Source organism: Paramisgurnus dabryanus, chromosome 23 (assembly GCF_030506205.2).
Source record: "Paramisgurnus dabryanus chromosome 23, PD_genome_1.1, whole genome shotgun sequence".
Taxonomy (NCBI): domain Eukaryota; kingdom Metazoa; phylum Chordata; class Actinopteri; order Cypriniformes; family Cobitidae; genus Paramisgurnus; species Paramisgurnus dabryanus.
In genome coordinates, this window is record NC_133359.1 from 30262959 (window position 1) to 30277063 (window position 14105).

Genomic DNA, 14105 nt, shown 5'->3' on the forward strand with positions numbered 1-14105 from the left:
AGTGTCAAATGCTTTGCTTAAATCGATGAAGACCCCCATTATATGTTGCCTCTTCTCAATTGCAGATGTCATTTTTTCTGTGAGCTCAATTAATGCCAAAGCAGTTGATCTTTTGCTCTAAAGCCATATTGTTTTTCTGTAATTAATTTATGTTTTTCTAAAAAAATAGTAAGTTTTTGAGCAAACCACTTTTCAAGGATTTTAGAGAACTGGGAAAGCAATGACACTGGTCTATAGTTATCAAAATAAATGTACATCACCCTTTTTGAAAAGAGGAACAACCTTGGCAACCTTCATCTTCTCAGGAAAAACACCTGAGTGTATAGACAAATTAAAGATAAAAGTCAAAGGCTTTATAATGCAGTCAATGGTCCTTTTTACAATAATCATATCCAGTCCGTCACTGTCGGTAGATGTTTTATTTTCACATCCACTAACAATAGATGTATTTTCATTTTCCATCACCTCACATAGGAACATGGACTGCATTATTCTACTATCCATTCTATAGGCAGCAGTTTGATTTGTGTTAGGTACCTCTAGGGGTGGGCGATATGACCAAAATCTTCTATCACGATAGGATTAATTTTATATCATGATAACGATATGTATCACGGTAGAGTTTTTTATGTTTTAATAAGGTTTAAATCTTTAATACCATAGAAATGTTCATAATTCTCACAAAAAACATATACAAGCATAGAAAGAAGATAAAAACAAACAAAACTCAAGCTCTCTGAAGATACACAGTCAATAAGAATGATAATAAATAATTATGCATGTATGTATAGGCCTATATATATTTTTATTTAAGGTAGAAAAGTGATTTAATCAGGAGCAGTGAGAGATTTTTTTCTCAATGCTGTTTGATTAACACGAGTGACAGACAGGAGCAAAATTAGGTAACTTCCCCTTTAAGACCAAAGTCCGGAACCAATACACTGTAACACATGCGCTTTCTCTTTTAGCTGTTTACTTTCTCTTAAGACCTTACTGGTCGTGTTTATGATGATGCTTGCAAAGACGGGAATTTTGACGCATATGTGTATTTAAGGCCAATAAAGCGGGAAAAATGCTCACGAGCTTAATAAGCAGAGGTCGCGCGACTTGCGCGCTCCTCACAGACAGAAAGAGCAGCGGTTGCGCGACTTGTCCGCTCCTGACACACAGAAAGAACGCACGCATACAGATCTGTTGTCTGTGTTTCAATGGCTTAAAATAACTTGTTTTAAAACTGCAGTGCTTAAATACGTGTACAAACGTTACGTTTTCGCGACCACACGCACAGGAGCGTGACATGGGCACGTAACCTCGATAGAAACGATAGTCCAAAATCTCTACCGGTTGACAAATTTCTACCGGTTAATTTTGTCTACCGGTTTATCGCCCACCCCTAGGTACCTCAATTGATTCGGCAATATTTTCCCCAATATTAATAAAAAATGAGTTAAATTCATTAGCCACATCTATACAATTATTCATGACAGTTTCATTGCACACAAAATATTCAGGTAGCTTAGTATGTTGTGAGTTTGGTTTTATTATATTATTTAATATTTTCCATTGTAGCTTTCATATTTCCATTTTTGTCTTTCAGTTGTTTATTATAATAATCCCTTTTAGTGTCTCTTAAAATTGTTGTCAATTTGTTTTTATATACTTTATATTTAGCCTCACAATTTAGTGTCCTATTTTTTACAAAATCTTTATACAATCTATTTTTCTTTTTACATGCTCTAATTAATCCTAATGTCATCCAGGGTTTATCACTTTTAGGATGTTTCTTTAACAACTGTGGTAGGCAACATTTATCATAACTAGATATATACAAGTTTAAGAAGGTTTCATATGCTTTATTCACATCAGTCACATAAACGCCTGACCAGTCTTGTTGTAAAAGCTCACTCCTGAAGTCATTTATTGTTTTTTCGGTTCTTGCTCTAAAATATGAAGGCTGATGTGAACTCGTGTATATCTCAGGTTGCATATCACATATGGTAAAAACAGGCAAATGATCGCTTAAGTCGTTTATCAATAATCCACTTTGAACAATTTGTTTTAAATCGTTTGTGACAATATTATCAATTAATGTAGCACACGTGCTAGTGATTCTACTAGGCTGTGTAATTAATGAATAAAGAGATCTTGTGTGCAAAGCATCCAAAAAATCTAACGTGAGCTTACATTTAGATTGATTAAGAAAATCAATATTGAAATCACCACTTATTAAAAGTGTTTTCTGATTATTCTGTGTATCAAGTAATTCTTCAAATTTATTCTGAAAAAGATCTATTTTAGATCCTTGAGCTCTATAGATGCAAGCAGCGATCACATTCCTGTTTTTTCCCATATCAATTTCAACAGCTACACATTCAAGAATTCCCTCAATTGCAATAGACCTTTTTTTAACAAGTTTACATTTTAAACAACTATCAACATATAATGCCACACCTCCTCCTCTTTTTAATGATCTATTTACATAATATAACTTGTATCCTTCTAGTTCAAAGTCTGCACCCTTTTTATTACTAATCCATGTTTCAGAAAGTGCTATTATATTAAATCGACTTGTAAATGTAGTAATATAATCCTTCATTTTATTAAAATTTGCGTAAAGACTTCTAATGTTGAAATGAACAAGCGACAATCTATCCCTTAAATTAACATTTAAATTAAATTCATAGTCAGTATAGTATTTTGAGGTATCACCTATTTCATTCAACCCATAGTTGTCAGGGTCCAGATCCTTATCAAAATCATACATACTTTGTTCTCCAATATCAAATCCTATCAGTGTTACATTTATCTAGTTGTACATAATGATAACTAAAATCTCCATATATCCAGATCTGTTCAAAAGATAAGTAGACAACAAAATATTGGTGATTGAACATTCCCTTCCCACTCTTCCCCCACTCATAATACCCACCTCCCAGCTCCCACCACCCCCAAACTTAAAATAAATCAGCGCTCATAATAGATCCACTCTCCCAAAATTTTCAAAGTGACAGTCATGCATTATTCTCATTTGTTTCCTCGTATTTGAATTGGAATATAAATTGGCTTCTGAATTATGTTTTTCCTACCTGGTTAATAAATTGTTATGTTTGATTTTATTCTGTGTTGCTCGGTAAATGTTGACACTGCAAGTAATATTGTTGTATCCGTAGTTACTGTAAGGACTGAAATCAGGCTAGGATCGGCCCAATCCCAGTTAGATAGTGAATAATACATCAGCTGAGGATTTGAGAGATACGACTAGCAATTGGCGTTAGTTTAAGTGTACTTAGAAGCGTGGAGGCTGTGTTTCCGTTTAGAGTAACATTTCTGATTACTCTAAATAGGGTCAGCCTCAACCTCTGTATTTTTCAATATTATACTATTCATTAACTTTGACTAGAAATAATTATTGTAATAATTAAGTGTCACCTCTAAGGGGACTAAATAAAATATGTTTAAAGTTGAACACGCAGAGAGCGGCCACTTAAGCGTATATTCCAACCTCTGGCAGCGACCAACACTGATTCGCTTATGACCGTTGACCAGTATATAAATTATGAGGCCCCTACTAGGATCATGTGCGACTGTGAGAACCGAATGAACGAGTGCAATACCAGAGCTTTATCAGAATAAATAAACAAACATCCATCTAAATTCTGTAAGTTTAAAAAGTAATAATCAATCCGATTTGTAATATAATATAAACTAAATATTTGTCTATGGAGTCAGATTAGAGATAAATATACCTAAATTACGTAACACCAAAACGTCATCTGCAAAGCACCGGAAAAGACCGAACGCGCTATAATCCTTCCCATGCGGTTTGGACTCCGCCATTGGTCCAAACGGATGGATGGGGACATATAATTTTCACCCCCTTACAACCATAAATACAGATGTTACAGGGGGTTCTGGGCCGAACTTCTTGGTGAAGACTGATGGCATTATTGTTTTGATTTATTATTGTTTGTAATGAAAAATTTTGTTCATTAAACCAAGCCAGCTGCATATAACGATTCGTAAATTACTTTTTAAATAAGTCTCTGAGTGAGTTTATTTATTCTAAGATTATAATTCATAACTGAACAGACCTTAAACCTGAGCTCCGAGGCTGAATCCAGCTGAAGCTGGCAAAGGCACCACCTAAGGTTACTAAATACATTTCTACGCACTCAACCCAATGGTAAGAAAGGTAAATTACTTAACCCTATGGGGTCTAAGGCAGGGGCGTTGCTAGACATAAAGCTCTACTGGGGCACAGGCCCCCAATGTTTTGCTGACTTTTTTTTTGAAAGCCTGCTGTGTGCAAGAGGTGTGCAACACTTCTATACAATGTAATTTGCTTAACCCACTATTCTAGTGCAACAGTTACTGCAAAAGATACATATATACAAGTGTAATCTTCATCATACCTAACATTATTAACATGTTTGGAAATAATGACAGCAGAGAAATATTGTCTACATTATACAATGATAGCAATGATTATTAACTTATTTTTACAAGAATATTTTAAGAACCAGTCATTTTATGACTGCTATACTAAATAAATAATCTCAGTCATAGTTACTGCTAACTGTTATGTAAGAGAGTGTCCTAGAGTTAAATATTAGTAAACCAAATATTAATTTCATGTCTCAAAATACAAAACAGTATATCACATACATCTGTTGATTTTCTCAGCAACGATGCAATTCTATAGACTTGACAGAGGTTTTCCTGAGATTTTTCCTCTGTTTGAGACCTGACAGGGTGAGGATGTAATGTAGTTTGTCTTACCTCCTTTAAACTCATCTCTCCTTTCTTCTTCCCTTTCCCTGCTTTGCACAAAACATTTCTGATGTCCATATACAGAAGCCAATAATGATCGAGTCAAAATAAGATTAGCATTATTATTTAGAAACTTACTTTAGTTTCGTTATGCTTTCATAAGCACTCGCGTGGCGTCACCTTTTGAATGCGGTTGTGCGCGGTGAACGCAAACGCGCGCGGCCATGGATATGTGCGTGCACGCGTCAATGCGACTACTTCGTCGCTTTTAGAAGCCTAAATTGGGTAACTACTTTGCATAAAGATCCGTTATTGCCGCGATTGTCTTTGTAAAGGAATACACTAGTTAACTGCTAAAATTTAAACTTGAGATTTACACCGGGGCACAAAAGATTTACACTGGGGCACGTGCCCCAGTAAAAGGGGTCTAGCGACGCCCCTGGTCTAAGGGGTTTTTATTTTTGAAATGCACTGACATTTGTGCTTTTTTCAGTTGCTTAAAAACACAATAATGGCAAAAGTCTTAAAACACTGCATTCAGCACAAACTGGGCTACTATTTTATATGATTAACATGTATATACATGTTTGTATTTTTGAGAGAAAAATGTTTATGTGTGGTTTTTGAAAAAGAAATTTTTTTTAAGTGACTGATATAAGTCCACAAACCTATACTAAGGGCCAATCCCATTTCTCTGTCTTACCCCTTCCCCTTACCCCTTAGTTTTGCACGTTCACGTGAGAGTAAGGGCTATCCCAATTCTCGTTTTGACCAAGGGGTAGGGCTAAGGGCAAGTGGTAGATACCCCTTAAAACCAAGAATTTCCGCAAGCTTACTTGAAACCAAGGGGTACCCAGAATACACTGCGCAACCGGCAAAAATGGTGGCCAGAGCTCCCAGAGAGTCCCATAAATGTAAGTATTTTCGGCTTAAAGCAACACTATGTAGTTTCCATGTAAAAATGACTTACAGCTCCCCCATGTGGTTGAAAAGTGCAACAGTGCCTGGTATAAGACACTCTTCTGCAGGCAGGGGGAGGGGCGGGGCTGTGTGCTCTACCCTCTACCGCCACTTTCAGAGTGTGCTTGTAGCAGCTAGGAGGCTGCTCAGGTTGCAGCAACAGTACAATTTGTCCAGTTAAAAGTTGTTCTATCACTGAAATAATTTTAGTGACATTATTTAAAGGTAAAAAAACTACATAGTGTTGCTTTAATAATTAATTAAAAAATTACTAACGTCTTGTTTTGTGCTCTACACAGTCCTGTTCATATATATTTTAATTATGTTCTTAATTTAAATGTTTTAAAATTTCGCTAGTTTGCTACGCTAATGTTGCTTTGCTGATTTGCACAACATTCCCGTATTTGCTTATTTGCACAACATTCCCGTATTTCTCTAACTAGCCATGAATTGCTATGCTTGTCTAAAGTTTTAACTAAATTCCATTAACGTTAGCAGTGAATTTCCTTTGATATCAGTGGATAACACTACTTGCTTTGGAGACATCGGTACGTGCTTTACGTATACCGTCCTGTATCACACAGGGACGCCAGAAGAAACTCGGCGGCTGATTCACTTTCGGGCTGAAAATGAGCAGCGGTTTCTAAAATCAAAATATGCTGCAAAGCAACTATGGGAGTGAGTGAATCATGCATTCATGTTGTATCCATTCATTATTGTATTGTTACTGTATTATTGTAATCATTTTGTAAGTATTTCCTGGTCATACAATGTTGTTTGTTATGATGCAGGACACTGATGAAAGAAATGGGGTTGGAGGGAAGGGTTACTGGCCAGCAGGCATCGAAAAAGTGGGAGAATCTGAAGCAAAGATTCAAGGTATGTATGTGATGTTGTGTTAAAGAAAAAAAAACTATTTCTTTAATCTCGATGCAAGGCAATGAATGCATACTGTATAAGTTTTAGGCATTATTTTGTTTTATGTGTGTTGTGTGTCTTTCCAGGAACTAAGAACTCCCAAAACAGGGTCAGGTACGGACAGGGGGGAAGTGACTGCTGCAACCTGGCAGTTTTATGAGGAAATGCATGAGGTGTTGGGTGCCAGGCCCTCACTTGACCCTCCTGTGGTGGTGGCATCATTTTATGCGGATCCCACACCAATCCTCATGGTATGTAATGCAGTACATTTTGTGGTCTGGGATTTCAGAACAGCTGAATGTTAACAAGTTATAATGACGTTCAGTTACTTATAAGTTATTAGTTGAACTAATATTTTATAAAACATGACTATACATTTACAAATAATTAACTAGTGACATGCTAAACTTTTATAAATGTTTCGTTAATTTAGTTACATTTCATTTTCAATTTATTAGTTAGTGATTAACTAATACTTTGCTAAACACTTCATTCATAAATGATTAATACGTGGTATGCTACCATTTTCTAAATGTTTGTGAATTCAGTTAAAATTAATTTAAAAGGTCAAACATGCAGGTATGCTAGAGCAGTGTATGAAGAGTAATTTATTTGTTTTTAAGCAGATTAATGTTTATAAATGCCTTACAGTGTGGGGATTGCAGTGGGTTGTGATAAATCCTTTTACTCATCAGCACAAACTTTTGTTCTGTGTGGGATCTAGTGATGTTAACCAGTTTTACCTTCCACTGAAGCTCATATCAGGTGCACATGCATTTAAATACTCCATGTGTTTCAGAGAAGACAGCTGTCTATACCCTCACTAGTCAGCATTTACATTCAAGTACACACTACAAAGTGTTAAATAATTTACAAAGATTTCTGCATCCCCCAATCTACAGTGTAAACTATAATCACTGATATATACAGATATACAGTATAGCATACCACTTAGTAATCATTTGTGAATGTATTAACTAATAATTTAGAACTAACTTATAACTGAGTTTCAAAACATTCATAAAATGTTATCATATTACTTATTAATAATTTATGAATGTATAGTCATGTTTTGTGAATGATTAGTTCATCATTAACTAATATCTTATATGTGACTTAAAAGTTAATGCTATTATAGTGTTACCACATGTTGTAATTGCTGTGTGCTCTCTCTCTCTCTCTCATATATAAATACATAGAAACATATTTTTTACATGACCACAAACATTTGTAAATTGTAAATCAAGACTTTTCTTGTTCCTTTAAGAGATTGTTGAGCCCTCATCCACAATCAGCACCTCTGCAGCCAGCACCTCTGCGGCCAGCACCTCTGCAGTCAGCACTTCTGCAGCCAGCAGCTCACAAATGTCTGCACCCTCTACCTCTGCCATGACAAGCCCCCCAACTCCCTCACTCAAAAAAAGAAAAAGAAAAAATCCCATTCTGGATTTCCTCACTAAGGAGTCCAATAAAGAGCAGAGGCGCCACGAGGACAGTGAGGCCAAGACAGAGCGGTTCTTAAACCTTTTTGAAAAGCTGGTACTGTAGATAAGCTGTAGTTTTTTTGTTTTGTTTGTGGTTGCCATTTGCACAGTGTTGTGTTTTATACATTTTACTGCCCTTTTTTATGTGTGTTTGTAGATTTAAGTTATGGTTCTAACAGTTTGTAATGCTTCTGTAATATATTATTTTTATATAATGTTTTTGCCCGTTATGTTCACTTAATTGGGCAATAAAGACAGATTTTGTTAACAAAGAATGTGTTTCTGAACTCAATGACATTCAAAACAGTTATAACTGAAACAGATATACAAACCACAATGCAGTGTGTTTAAAAATATTTATTGAAAACAGACCTAAGTAGTACACAGATAAGAACATCTGCATTCATATCCATCATCAAAGTACACATAAAAGAACTATAAAATATATACATGCATATGTCGTCATGTTCATGGGGCTTGCACGTTGCCTGAAACTAGGGCAGCCAGTCTGTTTCTTGTGTCATTCCCAGAGGTTTCATTGTATGTCATGGGTTCACGGGAAGGTTGGGGGTCATACCCATCCATTAAAATGTCTTCGTCTGGAACCAGTGTGTCACCATTGTCCATACACACATTGTGCAAAAAGGCACATGAAGCAATTACCTGGGGTGCAAACGTGGGCTTTACCTCCAAAGCTCTGAAAAGTGAATCATGCCGAATGCCCTTTCAATGATGCTGCGCCCCCTTGACTGATAGTAATTAAATCACTGCTGTGCTTGTCCATGCACTGGCTCCTTGAATGGGGTAATGAGGCAAATCAGAGTTTCCAAACAGGGATACCCACCATCGCCCAGAAGGATGTAGCCCGTTGGGGGATACCGTCTCGCGGTATAAAAACTGCTGTTTTTCATTATTCGTGTGTCATGGACAGACCCCGGATACCCCACATAAATGTCCAGAAACCTGCCATTCGAGTCACATATTGCCTGCATGTTGATTGAGTAAAAGCCTTTATAATTCAAATAGTCTAATCTGTGACGCAGAGGTGGTTTTATCTGTATGTGGCTGCCATCGATTGCTCCAACCACATTGTGGAATGCAGGGGTTCCTGAAATGTTGACAAATCCCTGACCAACTGCAGGCAGTTCCACTGTTCGAGGGAAGCAGATGGCTCTCCTCAGATTGTCCCATATGTTCTGGGCAACTCTGTGGATGATGCGGTGAACTGTAGACTTTGGTATATTAAAAACACGACACACCACCCGATAAGAGAGTCCATGTGCCAGCCAATAGGTGTATATGAGTACTTCAAGGTCATTACCCCAGCCATGGTCCTGCTCCCTTTGCAAAAGCCTCTGTAAGCTGTGCATCGCTATTCTGCTGAGGCGGAAATCCTGCCTCAGCTCAGTCTCGACATCGAACCACATGCGCAGTATAGGCATGTTGGGGTTTATGGCACAGTACCTTGTTGGAGCATCAGGCTGGAAAAGAAAACCATGTCACACTATTAATGTGCTGAGTTGGAATTTTTTTATTTTAATTGCTTAGTAACCCCTTTTATTAACTGAAAGTGTAAATTTTGATTATTATGTTATGACTTGACTTGTTGACTATGGATTTTACTATGACATTTTACTTAACAATTAGTTAATAGTCACATGCCTCAACAAGTAAAGTCATAACATAATGATACCTTTGCAAATCATTAGCTAATGATTATTTAAAGCAGACAGCTGGAAGTTGAAGTGCATAGCTTTGACCTATTGAGGTAATGAACACATTAATTTACACTTTTAGTTGATAAAATAGGTTATTAAGGAATTAATACATTATGCCACATTTAATTAATAACTATTCATCTGTTAATCATTTATACTCTTTTTTTAGTTGTTGATGCAGTAATAATTAAATATTGGTTTATGTCTTAATGACTCACACATTACCCAACGACGATCTGTACATTAGTTAGTCATGAATTAATGCATATTACAGTGCACCCGTATTGTAAAGTGTTAACGTTACCAATATTGCTTATACACATAGATCTTTACTTGGTTTGTATTACAATATAATTCAAGTCTATGTAATTTACGCGTGTCCAGCTCAGCTAACGTTACTGTATTGGTTAGTTTGGTTAACGTTAATACAATATAACGTTGTTGGCAACCAATCCATACATACCGTAAGCTGGTCCACCAGCATTCGTAGGCATCGTAAACCTCTTCTTCTTGCTTGATTTCTGCGATTTGTTGCAGACAGTCGCAAAAATATCGCCAAAACCACGCAATCCACATATACACACTTGGACTCGGCATCTTGGAAGTTTGTGATCAACATTTGTCGCGTGTGGTGACGTTGCAGCCAGCAAACGACGATGTATGATGACGTAACCGTAACCAAGCGGTGTCTCATTTCATAGGGGTATGTTTTCACCCCTAGCGCTTAACACTTGGTTTTGAGGGACAAGGGCTAGGGGTAAGACGAAGTGGTAGGGGAAGGGGAAGGGGTAAGACAGAGAAATGGGATTGGCCCTAAACATGTTTTCCCAAGACTTTTCAAAACAGGATCTAGTAGTCTAGAGTTTTTTCTTTAAAATGATGTGAAAATCATTCTGCTTACTCATTCACATAAAACAATATATTGATTTACAATTTCAAAGTCACTTTTTGGCGAGGAAGGCAATATGCAAGGAGGCTGGAAGCTCTTGAATAATCTGTGATTGACAGCTGAAGAACAATACACTTGCATAATGAGCTGCATAATGAGCCTTTAGGCAGTAAGACGACACCATTATTGTTACTTGTTTGTTTGTGAAAGCAACACAAAAGAAATGCCTTTCCATGCATGATCCTGCTTTAAATTAACTTACTGTGCAGAGATATACGCGAATAAACAAGGTTTTAGATGTGTTTAGATGCGTCTTAATACAAAGTGCATCAAATATGAGGCATTGTGTGTTTGTGTGTGCGTTTGGCCGTCGATCGCGTCTGACGGAAACACACAGAAAACATTGGCCTCTGGAGATAACTTTAATTTACAGGGGAGAGTGAACAAGTAGATGTAATGTTTACAATTGTATCTTTTATAATGATACCACAAAGCGCGTCAAATATGAGGCATCGTGTGTTTGCACACACACGATAACTTATCTCCAGACGTGAGTATAATAGTCGCAAGTAAACAAGTAGATGTCATGTTTCCAGCACTCGGATTAAAACTCAACACATCACTGAATGGCTGCAGACACGTATAGTCTCCATTGACTGTGGGGTTGACTAATGAATATGGATGATCTCTGCTCTTCTCTTCAATGGAGAACATTGAAAATTGAGAATTATAGATAATGAAGTAACAGCCCAGCGGGCATATGACCGACCTTCAACGTTGAAATTTGGTTGAAATTAGGTCAGTTGTTTGTTCAACGTTGAAACAACGTTGAAACAACGGTGAATGGTAAACGGTTGAAAAAGGTTAATAAAATGCTTAAAAATCAACGTTGAAATTTGGTTGAAATAACGTCAGTTGTTTGTTCAACGTTGATTCAACGTTGAAACAACAGTGAAGTAAATGGTTGCAGAGAGACAATAAAATAATGTTTTATAATATGTGAATCATTCAGAAAAAAAATTTAAAAACTCATTTTATAAAATTGATGAAATTATAAAAAAATGTAACAAATAATTGAATATACAGGTATCGAGGTAATCTCGCGAGATTACACGAGACTGGACTGTTTTAACGGCTGTCTGCGAGATCTTGCGTAGCACCTTAACGTTGTATGCCACCCGCCAAACATAAGAAGAAGAAGAAGAAGAGATCTTGCATATCACATGAGAAAATGCTTCAGAGAAAGAAGAGGTAAGGAAATATAAGTCAATGTAAACGTATAACGTTATTTTATTCACATATACAAAGTGGTATGACAAAAAAGCACGATGCCAAAGCGGGGTTTTTTCTGTTAGTTGCGAATGTATTCGTTATAGTAGTTACTTTACTAGTCCACGGGATGTTCCCGCCGAAATCGGACTTCGTTATTATGAATATTAATAAATGAATATGAGGTGTGGTGTTATCAACTTAACCACTTGGTTTTTGCTTCAGAAAAGCAACTAGTTATAAATGTAGGGGCTTTTTTGGACAACTTCGGTGAAAAAGTGTTGATTTCGTAGTTCAGTCAGCGTAACTTATATCCGAGAGGTCTTACAGGCGCCACAGACACCTATCAGCCTTTTGTAAGGAGGAGCAGCTCGAGTGCGGTGCGGTCCGGTCAGTGTTAAGCTGCTTAGTTTCTTAAATTCATATTACTGATAAAGTGTTAAAACTTAGATGAGATGTTGGTTTTATGGCTCACGAATTCGCAATAACGGATACGTTTAGCAGTTCGTGTTAATGACATTAATCCAAACTTATTGATGACGTGATAACATGGGCGTCGAATCCAATATTAATCATGCTGAGGTTTTCTCGACGGGGTAATGTGTATAAATGCAGTTATAAAATTAAAAGGGACAAGATAGTCGACGTGACCCTCATGTTTCCATGGCAATCAGTCAATTACATGTTACGCTTATGATCGCACCTGCGGTCATTCGCGCAGTTTCCATGATTTTAAGCGGCATGAAACACTTAAGTTAACTCCTTTGTACGAAAATATCATGTCGTGTAAGTTTGCATGTTCTATTCGAATTGAAATACATTGTAACGGTGTAATTTTGCTTACTTGTTGAGCAGTTAGCAAGTTTTAATGGAAATAGAAAATAATGGTTATCTAGACAAATGTGCTCTTGTTTTTAGTATATTTTTATAATTCTTTTGTAATGTCTTCGTTATCAGAGCTCTTCAAATTAGAATAGTGATGATGATCTTGTCAATGCTGAGATTTTCATGCATCAACAGCCACTACATCTGGATCAGGTAATGTTGTGTTAACCCTGCTGTTCTACAGTATATACTTAAATGCAGTATGCAAGTGTATGTATTCATGTTCTGATAAAAGTCATTATAGAATTCTCTTCCAATATTGCACTAATTTTACTTTTTTATATTTTGTCAAGATTGAACAAGAAACAGACAGCAAGGGTTGTCAGATCAGAAACAGAATGACACACAAGAAACTTCACAGGTGAGAATTGAGAGTGGCTTTTTAAAAACACCTGCTACTTGTTTCTCAAGACTGGTTTATCATTGTCATTAGGAAAATATAAGAAACTAATTTAGGATACAATGGTTACTTTTCAGCACAGCAATTAATTTCTTTTCTATGCCACTATTCCTTCTACAGTATGCAGGCCTACATATTTCAAACACTTTGTTTTCAGTATACAGAGACAAAAGTTAATCCAGTGTTCAGAGTGGATGGTGATGCAAGTTTTATAGAGGCTTCATATTGACAGAAAAAAATGGGTCTTTGTGGTGGTGTACATGACAGCATTTATTTGTTCTTATCTTTATGTATTATGGCTTTAATCATAATTTTTTTAATTGTCAATGAGCTACCACCTACCCTGGTAATGCACCACCAAGATACCATGTTGTAATAGAAATTCGTAATTTACCATTTCTTTTTTGTGAAGCGTCTCCCCTAAAACCTTACAATGCATTTAATATTTGTTTTGTAACCAAATCAAATGCTACTAATCCTAATAATTAAGATGCAGTGTTTTGTATTTCACAATTTATGTTTTCTTTTTAAAAGGGGCTATGACTTGTTTTTATTTTATTATGTGTTTTAAATTGTAGGCAGATCAACATGCAATTTGAAGACGTGTGATAAAATACAGAGAGGTGAAGTAGTGTGTCTTTTCAGATCCCCATATCATTCCTTCTTAAAAGGTAATGAATAGTGTTGACAAAAAAATGTAAACATTCTTAATTTATTTAAAAGTTGTACTTGGGCCACAGTTTTCTGTATTTCTTACCACAAGATTACATTTATATTTCTATACTAATGAAATTTGTTTTTCTTTTTCCAAA

At 36.3% G+C, this 14105-nt stretch overlaps 1 protein-coding gene and 1 long non-coding RNA gene across 9 annotated transcripts in view; one reads left to right on the plus strand and one right to left on the minus strand.

Moving 5' to 3' along the window:
• The window catches only part of pamr1b (peptidase domain containing associated with muscle regeneration 1b), a 205704-nt gene that overhangs the window by 19914 nt on the left and 171685 nt on the right, over window positions 1-14105 (minus strand). The gene's annotated exons all lie outside the window — the stretch shown is intronic.
• LOC141281467 (uncharacterized) lies at window positions 12371-13964 on the plus strand. The gene is made up of 4 exons (XR_012335798.1): window positions 12371-12398; window positions 12966-13046; window positions 13187-13254; window positions 13872-13964. It is a non-coding gene; the product is annotated as an uncharacterized lncRNA (long non-coding RNA).